Below are 13,506 nucleotides of genomic sequence, written 5' to 3'. Positions count from 1 at the left end.
AAAAGTCCTGAAAGACTAATAACCAAATACAAGAGAAAAGTTGCAGAGGACGTTCGGGGGACAAGAGGGGGAAGTTGACTATGTACTACACTAGGTGTTATACGAGGGGGTTGCTATGTTCGGGTGCTTATGGAATTGTGTAGGGAATACCTTGTGGCGATGCGTGCTCAACTCTTCAGAGATGGACTGGCTAATGCCATTTCCTTTGAAACGGGTCAGCCAAAAATGGAAATATGACTTGGCAAAATGTCAGTTTTTGATCTAGGTTTCCATTTCAAAAAAATATCAGACTAGACTGTTTTATAGTAAAGCTCAGGGAAGAGTCTATTGTGCTCCAATTGTGAAGTAATCACTGTTATAGTTTTATGCCTACGCAAGGGGAAAAAAACAAACTTGTGTAATGCCTCCCCCAATATTTTTGCCTACCAAAATCATAGTTAACCTACTTGATAATTTCGTCCCCACCCAAAGCCATGGAGGTTTTCCTGTATCAGAGCATGTGGCTCTACCTCTTTCTTTTAAACAACTGTGCACGGTTCTTGTTTGGATGAATTTGTCGTTTAGTCAGTTCTATATTAATGACTTAGCTTTTGTTGGTTGGTTGGTTTTTAGCTTTTCTGCTATGAGAAGCATAATCTAATTTTATTCTCAAAGAAACCATGGAGAGGTGGTAAAGGGAACTGAGCCGGTGCCTTGACCAAAGACAGCCAAGAGAAGAGACAGGTCTGAAGCCTGCACTGTGTTGCTTCTAGAACCATGGGATCTTTTTTTTTTAATACCATGTTGCCAAACCGTTCTCATAAACCCGATGCCTCCTCTAGTGTCCCCTCTTTGGCCTTTTTAGCCTCCCAGAGACTAATCAGTCACCTTGTGTATAATTTTAGGACACTTGGTCAGGAGTCAGAGGACTTCAGTACTGGTTTGGATTCGCTCACAATGGTTGGGTCACTTTGAACCCTTAATTATCTCCTCAAATTTTACTTTCTTTTTTTATAAAGGGGGCTGCTACTTTCTGACAACCAATAAGATGGTGACTTTGAAGGATGAAGAACAAACAGGGACTGCTGCCCTGGAAAGCCACGCATCTCTGTTTGCCACCATCAACAAAAGCCACCCCACTCCCAGCTCACTGCTCTCCTTCTTACTCAGGGTCCCTGCAGGCATGTCTGGTAGAGTCGTGTTTCTGCACTCTAGCTGCAAGGGAGTCTGGGAAAGCAAATTTGGGCTGCTAGGTAGGGAGGCAAGGCCTGTTAATGTGGGAAACTTCCCAAATGGAGGAACATGTTCAGAGGATGCTGGGCAGCTTCAAGCACAACATGTGTACACCACAAATCTAAATGTCCCAAATAGGAAGAATAAATAATGGTGCATTCATAACATATATTAAGCCAGTTTTATAAGCCTATATTGAAGAATGTTTAATAGTATGGAAAATGCTCAAAATGTTATATGAAAATACACACCAGGATGGTCTCAATTTAAAAAAATATGCATAGGGAAAAAACCTTGACATTCACAAAGGAGTCCATTCAGGTCCTCTGAGAAGCAGATGCCAAGATGGGATTAGACATATGAGAGGTTTATTGGGAGCACGGCCTGTGAATGGTAGAGACAGCCAGGAAGGCTTGACACTGGAGCCATATCAGGCTCCTGCAAAGGGAGAGAGAGGGAAGGACAGACGGACTAGGAAGAGCCTCGATTGCAGCGCAGTTCTGAGAAAATGGCACCCAGGCCAATGGGGAGGCCCTGAGCACAAATAGCTCTTTAGAAGGGTCTGGTGTCTGGCAGGAAGCGGCCGGTGCTGCCACCTCCGCATGCCCAGTCATTGCCTGGACACAACCGGGGCAGGAGCTGGGGGCTGTCCATCTGTGCTCTTGAAGAAGGCCTGTCCACCACGACATATTGGCTAAACAAGGGTGGGGCCAGGTCAGTGGCTTTCAAGCAGTGCTACTTTGCACACACCAAGTATTTTATACCAAACAATGGCTATCAAAACTGCCCAAGTAACCTATTTGCTGCTCTTTTGAGTCTTTTACTACTGGGAAGAATTATATGCATAGTAATGTACAGAAATACAACTGTAGGGAGCGGATGTGGCTCAAGCAGTTGGGAACCTGCCTCCCACATGGGAGGTCCCGGGTTCAGTTCCCAGTGTCTCCTAAAGAAGATAAGTGGGCACATGGAGCAGGGACAAAAAAAAAAAAAAGAACAGACAAAAGCAGGCACAATGAGCAGACAGATGAAGGAACCATGGGGATGGAGGGAATACAACTGTACAACCAATAAATCATAAAGTGAGCATACGAGAGTACCCAGGGTTTGTGTCAAGCAGCCCCGCACAAGCCCCTTCCATATGCACCTCAGTATTCTCTCTCCACTTACAGCTTTTTAAAATTCAGTTTGTAACTTGGTTTCTCTGAAAATTTCCCTTAAGGGGGGGTTGGATGGGAGAGAGTAGATGCTGAAAACATTCACGCTGTCTTCCTTTGTAATGAGTTCCAAGTTTTGGTGCTTTAGAAAAGTGAAGGTTAGCTATCTGGAAAACCAGCCCTTTTATGATGCTGATTTTAATTAGTGCAGGTTTTGCCTTCCCACAGTAACCCATATCTATCGGGTATCTTCCACAGTCCCTGAATTTAGGTTCTGTGCATTCTAAAATCCACAGGTTACTCAGAGACCTTTCAGCATAAGGCAGATCCTAAACTGTGAGAGCTTAAAGGAATGAAAACGGGAGATCATGTGCTTCCAGCCTTCCGAGGTAGGGATAAAGAAAATGAGACTTACAGAGACCAAGGGAGTTGGCCCAAGGACTCAGAGCCCCTCGAGGGGCTTCTGCATCTGTTTAGAAGTTGTCTCCCCACCTCCCCGACTTCCAGGGGGCCTGCGGGGTTTGTAGGGCCAGCCTGAGCCTCTCGAGGCCAGAGGACACAGCCCCCCATCCCTCGCCACCTTTCCACCCCAGCGCAAACAAGAGGATGAAGGGAGGGGAGGGGTGTCTCTCTGGTCTTCAGGTGCTGAAGCACAGCATGTCATCAGAGATTCTCGAGTTGCAAGAGAGAGGCTGCAGAGCTCTGAGGCCTGAGGAAGCAGCAGGAATAATAACAGTTATATGGCCCTTACTCTGTGCCAGGTACCTCTGGAAGGACTACAGGAACACACAAGACGGACGTCACACAGAAGCAATTAGCCATCATCCCTGCCGCGCAAAACTGAGCGGCCATTTGAAACCTGCAAGTCACAGCATCAGAGGACGGGGAACCTGACATGCGTGGCTCAGGCGTGGAGGAAAGACATGGTCAAGCCCGATGTCCAGATGCCCCAGCTCAGCGCAGGGGGAGAAGGGCCTCCCAGCCTGGCAGGGCGCCCGCTCATTGGCCGGCAGCTGCCTCCTCCCCGAGGTGGAATCCTGAGCCCCGTGCCCACCTGGGAACTGGGCAGGAGCCCTCTCCCCGGCCACGGCCGCAGGCCCCTGCTGAGCGTGGCCAGCGGGGACCTGCTCGGCAGTGACTTTTGGTGGCGGGTCTGTGAGTGTGGGGGGCCCCTCCCGTTGCCAGGCCTGTCACCTGGAAGCTGCTGGAGAGAAAGGGCAGCAGGCTTCCCCTTGTAACAGCTGGCACCTGCAAGGGGCAGCATGGGGGCTCAGCAGGCGGCAGGGCCGGTGGCAGCAGGGCAGGGGCTCACACGGGTGCAGCGGAGTTCAGGCCCAGGAGTGGGAGCAGCGGTTTTGCCTTCAACCCAGGACCCCAACACCCCCTGCCAGGTCTGGCTCAAGGCCTGGCAACGGTGGATTTGGGGGTGTCTGGCCTTGTCTCTGGGAGCCGGGGGGCTAACGAGTGGGAGCTGGAGCTTGAATTTCCATCAGGGCTCTGGGTCCTGCCCCCACCCCGAGACTGTGGGGCTGAACTTGGAGGGACCCAGATTTTGGGGGGAGTAGTTAACCTGGTGAGAACTTCAGTGGAGCCAGCCCTTGGTCACAGCACCTGCGTCCTGTGCTCTGTCCCTGCAGCCTGCAGCATGAAGCATCGGGGAGGGGCTTCAGTGCCTGGGGAGTAGGTGGGAGGTGGGGGCACCCTGAGCTAATTTTCCTTATGTGGATGCAAAAACCATCAACAAAACATTAGTAAATGAATCCAATAGCATATTAAAATTATTTTGCACCAAGACCAAGTAGGATTTATCCCAGGAATACAAGGCTAGTTCAACAGAAGACAATCAAACAAATTCACCACATTAATAGAATGAAAGAGAAACACATACACAGTCATCTCAATTGACACAGTAAAGACATTTGAAAATATCCAACACATGTTTGTGATGAAGACATTCAGAAAAAAATAAGAGAGGGGAACTTCCTTGGCATTCTAAAGGGCATTTATGAAAATGCCATAGCTAATATCTTACTCAATGATGAAAGACAGAAAGCTTTCCCTCTGAGATCAGGAATAAGATAATGGTTTCTGCATTCATTACTGTTCTTCAACATTGTACTGGAAGTTCTAGCCAGAGCAATTAGACAAGAATAAGAAATAAAAGTCATCCAATTTGAAAAGGAAGAAGTAAAACTCTGTTCAAGATGACAGGATCCTTTGTATAGACAATCCCAAAGAATTCACAAAAAAAGTAATAGAGCCAATAACAAATTCAACAACCTGGGTACAAGATGAACATGCACTGGGAACCCTTCTCCTCTGCCTGGGAGAAAGGGAGCCTCCCAACCTGCTTCCCAATCCTACAAGGTATACACAGTGTCCCTGCCTTTTTGCAGAGGAGGAAAGTAAGGCTCGGAGCTGAAGGCCTTGTCTAAGGTGAAAGGGCTTCTGAGGAGTGGGGGTAATTGGATGGGGGAGTCCAAACCCTTCCAGATGCCTCTCAAGGACTGACTTTGGATTTATGGCTCTGGGGGACTGAGGCAGAACGGAGGTGTCTTTGGGACATGGAGGTGCCCTGGATGGTGCTTCAGAGGCAATCACCGGACATTATAAATCCTCACAGGGCCCACTGGATGGAATGGAGGAGAGTATGGGCCATGATGTGGACCATTGACTATGAGGTGCAGAGGTGCCCAAAGATGTACTTACCAAATCCAATGGATGTGTCATGATGATGGGAACGAGTGTTGTTGGGGGGGGAAAGGGGGGTGGGGGAGTGGGGTTGAATGGGACCTCACATATATATTTTTGATGTAATATTATTACAAAGTCAATAAAAAAATAAATTAAAAAAAAAAAAGTATGGAAAGCCGAGAGTCCTCTAAGGTATCAGCTCCTTTCATCTTTACAATTGCCTCCGTCCTCTCAGGCCTTCCTTGCTGGTTGTCCTGCACCTAAAATGCTGCTCCCCAAGTTGTCTGGATTTTGGATCTTCTCAACATTCAGATTCAGATGCCATTTCCTCTGGAAGCCTGCTCTAACCCGCTGTAACTAAACTGTCCCCTTCCTGCTTCACTGGGTGTCCCGCTGCCTCTAATTTACTAGGTTCTAGTCTTCTGGATTGGGAGCTATACCGTGATGATGCCTCGTCGCACAGTAGGCACTCAGTAAAGATGTGGCAGATGCTGTAGCTTTGCCCCCCATGTCCCCTCAGCACCCCACTGTGTACCCAAACCCCAAAACAAGACTTCCACCTCCCAGCACCTGCAGGTCTCACCTGGGGGCTTTTCAAGTCACCTGAGCCTGCCCTGTCCACACACTGGGCGTGCTGGAAATGTCAGGGAGTCAGTGCCCCTTGCAGTGAGGCACACGGGACACGGGAGCTGGTGGGCCACTGCCCCAGTCCTATCCACTTCTGCAGGGAAAACTCGGTCGAGTGGTCTACACTGTCTCCTAAGAGCCCCTGGGCTCAGTCCTACCCACAGCAGTCATCCGCTGAGACCCACTGCCTTGTGCTCTCTGCCTCCTTCTCATCCCAGTCTCCACCCCCCCTTCCTGAGGTGGTTCCTGGGATCAGCCCCCAAACTACTTGCACTGAAAAAAGAAAAGTATAGCAAGGGGGTTGCAATCACCTGGAAGCATAGAGACCTCTCTTCCTTCTCTGGCAGACACATTGGATCGACCATAATTGGTGCCCTGAGGCTCAGTGTGCCTCAGAGCTGGCTGTGCCCCAAGGCTCGGTGTGCCTCAGCTGGCTGTGCCCCGAGGCTCGGTGTGCCTCAGCTGGCTGTTCCCGAGGCTCGGTGTGCCTCAGCTGGCTGTCCCCGAGGCTCGGTGTGCCTCAGCTGGCTGTTCCCGAGGCTCGGTGTGCCTCAGCTGGCTGTGCCCCGAGGCTCGGTGTGCCTCAGCTGGCTGCTGTGCTCCCCTGACCCTGTGTAAACCGAGCAGACCCCTGCCCATGCCTGGGGCTCTGGACTCTGGAGAAATGGATCTGTCCCTCCTAAAGACTCCACGCAGTCCCGCTGAAGCCACCACGTCCTCCTACAGTGGAGGCTGAGGGCACTCTTAGTATAACCAACACAAGCTTGGAGTGGCCCCTCATGTCTTCCCTGTCCCTGCACACGAGGACACAGTGGCAGCATCAGGCTTAGGCCAGAGGCCATCTGTCAGGTCACTGGGCCCCCTGACGGCCACACCTGGGACTTCAGACCTCGGCTTCTGCTGAGAACTGAACACGAGGCTTCAGAAAAATGGGATTTCATGGACAGTCCCTCCCTGGCCCTCTCCCACCCTCCCTCCCCTCAGCTGACCCTTGGCTGGGGCCTTGATTGGGGGCCCCTCAACCCTAGTGGGGGGAGGAGGGGTGCAGCCCTCTGTGACCCCCCCTGCCTGAGTCCTCGGGGCTGGAGAAACCAAGCCCTCCCTCTGAGCTGCCCACGTCTGAGAGGAGTGAAAGGGGGACTCTCCTGGGGAATTCTTCCTCCTTATTTTAAATCAGAGCAATAAACGCACATTTCCCGAGAGGCAGAAATGAAGCAGACCCTGCAGAGTCAGAATGAGCTGGAATGGGTGCGGGAACAAATAGCCCCACTCATGAAATGCCATGTGGGAGGACTCCCTCACCACGACAGGGCAGAGGGGCTCCTGGCCACGGTGGGTGCTGAGCCACCACACGATCACTCGAGGCCAATGACAGTGGCGGCCCTGCCAATTGGAACATCACCCAGGAGGGGGAAGAGCTGGAGAGGCTGGCAGGGGCCTGCCTGGCCACGTGCCCTGACGTGAGCTCAGATGTGGCCCCACCTGACCACAGGCCCTGGGGTTCAGTCCAGCTGTGAGCCCAGGTAGGGAGGAGGGACACGTGGAGAGTCCCCAGGCTCTGGCACAGACCCCTCATGAGCAGGAGGACCTCAGAGCCGGCCTCCTGGTGTCACCCTGGCATCCACACGGAGGGGCTATGGCAGTGACACCCACGGGGCCTGGTGGACCAGGTCAGCACACCTGTGCTAGCTGACCTCTTCCAGGTGGCTCACCTGAGCTAGAGGAGACCCGGGGATGCAGGCAGGCCAGGGGGTGATTAGTGTGTCAGGACGTGCTCTGGGAACAACGCTGAGGGGAGGCACAGTTGGAGCCAGACCCCGCGGAGAGGTGGCAGCAGGATGTGACGTGGCTGTCGTCCCAAATCACCTGCCAGGGAAGGGGTGGTGGGGGACGGGGGCTGCCCTGTGTGGAAACGCAGATGAAGGGGCTTCTCCTGGGCCCTGCACTGCACCTGTCAGCCCAATAGTCCCCATGGGGAGGGCAGCAGGGGATTGGAACCTGAGGGCTTGGTGGCAAGGTGAGTCCTGAGGGTCCCCCACCCACGCCCACCCTACCTGCAGGGCCTTCCCTGCTGAGGCCTCCACAGGCAGGGGCGAGACCAGCCCAGGGAGGGGCGGTGATGGGGTTGGAGCCACGGGCCCCACCTGCCTCACAGCCCGGGGTCCCCTGCACCCCGAGAAACCCCACCTTCCAGAGCCTGGGCCTTGGGCTCGCCGACCGCCTCCTCCTCTTCAGGGGCTGGCCTGGCCGGGCTCCTGCAGTGCCCATTCACTGTCCCCCCCCTTGAGCCCTGGGCTGGGGGCCAGACCCTCTGCAGTCCCGGGTGGAGGCTCTGCCCACTCAGGAGCAAGGAGCAGCGCTGGTTGAGCAACCGGGGGGAGCAGCGCTGGTTGAGTGACGGGGGGGAAGGCGCAGCCTCCAGCTGCGGGCACGCTCGCCCTTCCCACACGCACAGGTGGCCCCTTCTCTGGGCCCCAGTGGATGCCTGTGGTCTAGACCTCAGCCTCCCACATTCTGCCCTTGAAGGGATTTCCTTCCATCTGTCCTTTTCTGTCCCTTCCAGTCCAGGCTGGCAGGGGTTCCTTTCATAGGGATCTCTCAGAAGCTTGTTGGTTTTCACGTGCTGCACAGGGGTCCCAGCCATCAGGCAGCAGGGCGTTCCCAGCTCCGACCTGGAGAGCCGCATTTCCAGTCCTGACTTGGAAGGAAACCACTGCCCGGTTCCATGCTCAGCTAAACCCTCACAGGGAGCGCTATTTTCTGGGACTTGCTTTCTCAAAGCTCAGAATTTTCCCAATCATCAATTTCTTTTTTTTTTCCTGTACCCAAGAGTTCAGTTTCCAGTTATCCCTTTCCTCTCACGTTTTATTATAAGGTTCAAGGAGAAGCAGGCTGCACCTTCCACCCACACTTAGCTTGGAAATATCCTCAAGTTCATAGCTCTTAAGTTCTCCTGTCTGTCATCAGGACTCAATATTGCCAAGTTCTCTCCCATTTTAAAACAAAGACTGCTGTATTAGTCAGCCAAAGGGGTACTGATGCAAAATAAAAGAAATTGGTTGGTTTTTATAAAGGATATTTATTTGGGGTAGGAGCTTACAGATACCAGGCCATAAAGCATAAGTTATTTCCCTCACCAAAGTCTATTTCCACGTGTTGGAGCAAGATGGCTGCTGACGTGTGCGAGGGCTCAGGCTTCCTGGGTTCCTCTGGGCTCAGCTCCTCTGTTTTCTCCACAAGGTCAACTGCAGAAAATCAAGTGGAGGGTTCTGTCTCTTTCCCTGGGACTCCAGCTTAAGATTTCAGCATCAAACTCTAACATCAAAACTTCAACTCTGTCCTTTGCCATGCCTTTTATCTGTGAGTCCCCACCCACCAACGGGTGGGGACACAAAACCCTAATGACATGGCCCAATCAAAGCCCTTATCATAACTCAATAACACCAGGTACAGACCAGATTACAAACATAATCCAATATCTATTATTGGAATTCATAAACATATCAAACTGCTACAACTGCCTTTCTTCCAATTTTCAATAACACATGCATTCTTTCTATCTAAGGACTCATCAGAAATACCTTTTGCATTCATACTCCTACCAACAGGCTCTTCAAATAAATTTAAGCCTTATCTTTCAAGCACCTCACAATTCTTGCAACCTCTGCCCAACCCAATTCCAAAGCCCTTTCCACTCTTTTGCATTTGCAATAGAGGCACCCCTCTCTCCTGGTACCCACATCTGTTCTGGTTTCCTAGGCTGCTCAAAGCAGATACCATGAAATCAGGTGGCCTAGACAATGGAAGTTTGTCATCTTACAGCTTGAGGCTTAGAAAATGTCCAAATCGAGGCCTAGCCCAGAATGGAGATGGAGTGGGGGTCAGGGCTCGCAGAGGAAACTGCTTTTCTCAAATGTGCACAGGTGCTTCTGCCTGTGCCGTGCTGGGCAGCCTGGGCCAGGCAAGGCAGTGGCAGCTGGGCCTCTGCTGTCCTCTGTCTTCTGATCCATGGGACAGGCAGGTGGCCCAGGCTGACAGGGGAATGAGAGGCCTAGGGTCAGCATCCCCTCCCAGCATGGACCAAGGCTGATGCTCATCCCAAGAGACGCTGTGTCTCTAAACACAGGCAGGGTCAACAGGGTCAGAGGGCAGAGGTCAAGGTCAGGTGTCAGAGGGAACCAGCCTGAGGCTCCAGGGCTGAACCCTGAGCAGGTCACTGGTCCCAGGGCTGTGTGGTGACAAGGACTTGCCCTCCCAGAGGCCCCAGGGCCTGAGGCCCAAGCAGGCCACAACCAGGTGAGCCGGGCAGCCCTGAGGACGGGAGCAGGGCCAGGCCCCTCTGGACTTTGACACCAGCCTGGGGAGGGGGAGCCCCCATCATGGGAGGGGTCTTCAGGAGCTTGGAAGGCTGCATCTTGAATCTGGGGGTTTCTATCGCCTAACATGGAAGCTTCCAGGGAACCATGAAACCTGCACAACTTTCCACAGGCCACTTCCAGATGCCCCCAGCCTGCTGTGTCCCTCAGTGCCTCTGTCCAAGGGGCGTTTCTATGGAAACATCAAAGCAGCCCTGCCAAAGGCTGCTCCTAGCAGCACAGGACTGACCTGCCTCAGGCTGCACAGAGGCAGCCACCCCAGAGCAGAGGACAGGGCTGAGGGGGCGGGGCCTGGGGCTGAACCGAGGCGTGGCCTGGAGTGAACTGGAGGTGGGGCCTAGGCGGGGCCTAGAACTGAACCGAGGGGCGGGGCCTCGGGCAGGGTCTCTGGCCTGGGGGCGGGTCCTGGGTGGAGCTGAAGGGTGGGACCTGGGGGGCCAGGCGGAGGCCGGCAGCAGGGCCCGGGGGCTGAAGGCCTGGGGCCTGAGGGCCAGGCCTTGGTGGGCAGCCAGGCCCAGGGCTCCAGAAGCTGGAAAGCCTTGGGAACCAGCAGCGTTTCCTCCTGCAGGCTCTTGCCCTCTGGGTGCTGCCCGCACCCTCTTCCCCCCACCACAGCCCCTGCACGGAGGACTGAGGGGCTCCCAGGCAGCTGCCCGGTGCCCCTACTCATCAGGGTCCCTCCTGGTGACCCGTTGGTCACGTGACTCCAACAGAGCTGCTGTCAGGGCCCAGACAGGTGGAGGGGCAGTTAGGAGGGGGCGCCGGGGACAGTCAGGAGCCCCCGGAGTTCTCTCCACATGTTGGGGAGCCTCTGCCTCTGTCCTCTTGGGACACCCTGCCCCCTCCTGCTCCTCTTCCCACAGCTGCTCCTCCTCATGGCAAGCTGAGCCCTGGGGTCACTCTGAGCTCCTCTCTGCCCCCTGCCCAGCACCTGACCCCCGCAGTCCCCCCTGCTGCCCCAGCCTCCACAGGGCTGTGCTGCCTGGGAGGGGAGGGCGGGGTTTGTCCCTCACATGCAGGAAGTGGGGGTCAGCACTCAGCCAACACCTCAGGAGCCCCTCAGGAAGTGGGAGGTACTGGGGTTAAAGGTGTCCTCTGAAAAGACCCCCGAGCTTTGGCAACTGTAAGGCTTGACCCCGTGGCCCCAGGCACGTTGTGCAGCCACCACCAGGAGGGTGGAGTGGAGCCCGGTGGTCCTGAGGGTGGACAAGGCTCTGCACAACTCCCAGCAACCCCCAGACAAAGGGCCCGGGGGGCAGGGCTGGACAGGGACCCCGCTGCTCAGCTCAGGTGGCTCTGACACGTGGGAGCAGGAGAGTGGGTGGGACCCCATGGGGTGGGGCCCCAGTGACGTCCTGTAGAAGAATGACCAGCAGGGCAGCTCCTGAGCCCAAAGGTGACCTGGGGCCCTCAAGCCCGAGGGACAGGATTCCTTGTGTCTGGGACCCCCCCCACTGGCCCCCCCCACCTCACCACCCCACTGGGTGGGGCCTCCACAGTAAGCCGATTCTGGCTCCTGTAGCACCGGCCCTGGGAGGTGTTCCCTGGCACCCGGAAACCAACAAGAGGCAGGAGGCCGGGGGTGGGGGACCCTGCCCTGGATGGGGGTTGTCTCAGAGATTGGCTGGGAAGCCTGAGCCAGGGTGCAGGGCCAGAAGGCCTTGGGCTGAGGGTCACCCCCCAGCGCCTTCTGCCTCAGCACCGGGTGCCCAGGTGTCCATGTGGGGCCTGGGGGTTGGGGAGTCCCCTGTGATGTACATTTGACTCCAGGAGATGGCGCTCATGGCTTGCAGTCATCCCTTGCCCTTTTAAAGAGCAGATCTCAAAACCATAGTGTTTGCAGTCAGGGGACACACAGGACTAGGACTTCTGTCTCACCTGGAGGTGGTTTCCTGCCCGTCGTGTCACACATTTCACCACGTTTCCATGGTTAGGCTGATTTTCCCCTTTCTGCAGGCAGGCGCCAGGCTTATGGCGCCCCTTTGCCAAAGCTCAGCCTCTGCTGGGATCAGCAAGCCCGACCCTGAGCCCCCAGGTGGGCCCAGCCCCTCTGCAGGTCCCCATGCCCAAGATCAGGCCAGGGGGTCAGTGCCTGCCTGGGGACCCAGGGCCTGACTCCACATTCTTTGCTGAACCCCCAGGCTCCCTCGTGAGGCTCCTCACACATGAGCTCGCCGCACAGGCCATGGGAAGCAGCCCCAGGCCCCAGCCCCCGCTCCCAAGCCCCCTGCAGCCACCCTAGTTCCAGGGACGTGCAGGACCACAGGCGACGTGCGGAGCTGAGTCCTGGAAGCCGCGCAGGCCGGCTGGTCCCGTCATCGCCCAAGCCCTCGGGTTCTCGGCTTTCCTGTTCCCCTGTCCCCGCAGTCCCCCCTTTCCCAACCAGCTCCCCCATGCTCTCCTCCCAGCCCACGTCCCCCCACGACACCCTCCGGAGTGCCTGCTTCACGCCTGGAACCCACACCCTCCACCTTCCACGGCACCTGCTCCCCCTCCCGTCCCTCGGCCAAAGCCTGGGTTTGCTCCCCGTGACTGTCATGTGAGGACGATCAGGCCGCACTGCTCAGCCAGCGACAGCCCCGTGGTGCTATGGAGACTGTGGGTGACCAATGCCCACACCCCGTGGCTGTGGACCAGGCGCTGGGCCTGGGGCTCCTGCCCTCCGGTTGGCACCAGAGGGCCCTTGCCACCTTCACACCCAGCTAAGGGACGGCAGGTGAGACTCTCACAAAGCCTCGCGTCAGCAGGCGTGAATTGTAATCCAATTCTGGGACACGCTGCTCACATCCCGTAAATCCCTTCTATCCAATTGAATCACTCTGAATCCCAATCCTATGGTTCCAGTGGGAGCATATCATCACTGAATTTTTCCCTGTCCCTCTGGTGCCTGGAAAGTTCTCCAGCAGCCCCACCCCAAGGATTTAACCTAACTCTGAGCCTCGGATGGACTCCCCATCCTCTGCTACCCTCAGGCAGCCCCCACCCCATCCTCTCTGTAGCACTTTGATATGGTCATGAATTCTGAAAATAGATATTGGATTACGTTTGTAGTCTGATCTGTACTTGGGCATGATTGGGTTTTGATTAGGGCTTTAATTTTGCCATGTCTTTAGGGTGTTGAGTCTCCGCAACCTTGGTGGGTGGAGACTCACAGATAAAAGGTGTGGCAAAGGACAGAGTTGGGGGGCCTTTTAATATTGGAGTTTTGATGTTGGAGTTTGATGCTGAAGCTGGAGCCCCAGGGAGAGAGACTGAGCTATTTTCCTGAGAGTCTACAGCTGACCTTGTGGAGAGAGGCAAAGTCTAGAGAGCCTCATGGTCTACAGCTGACCTTGTGCAGGAAACAGGAGCTGAGCCCAGAGGAACCCAGGAAGCCTGAGCCCTCGCAGACGTCGGCAGCCATCTTGCTCCCACACGTGGAAATAGACTTTGGTGAGGGA

Source organism: Dasypus novemcinctus, chromosome 6 (assembly GCF_030445035.2).
Source record: "Dasypus novemcinctus isolate mDasNov1 chromosome 6, mDasNov1.1.hap2, whole genome shotgun sequence".
Classification (NCBI taxonomy): Eukaryota; Metazoa; Chordata; class Mammalia; order Cingulata; family Dasypodidae; genus Dasypus; species Dasypus novemcinctus.
Note: the sequence above shows the minus strand (reverse complement) of the source record.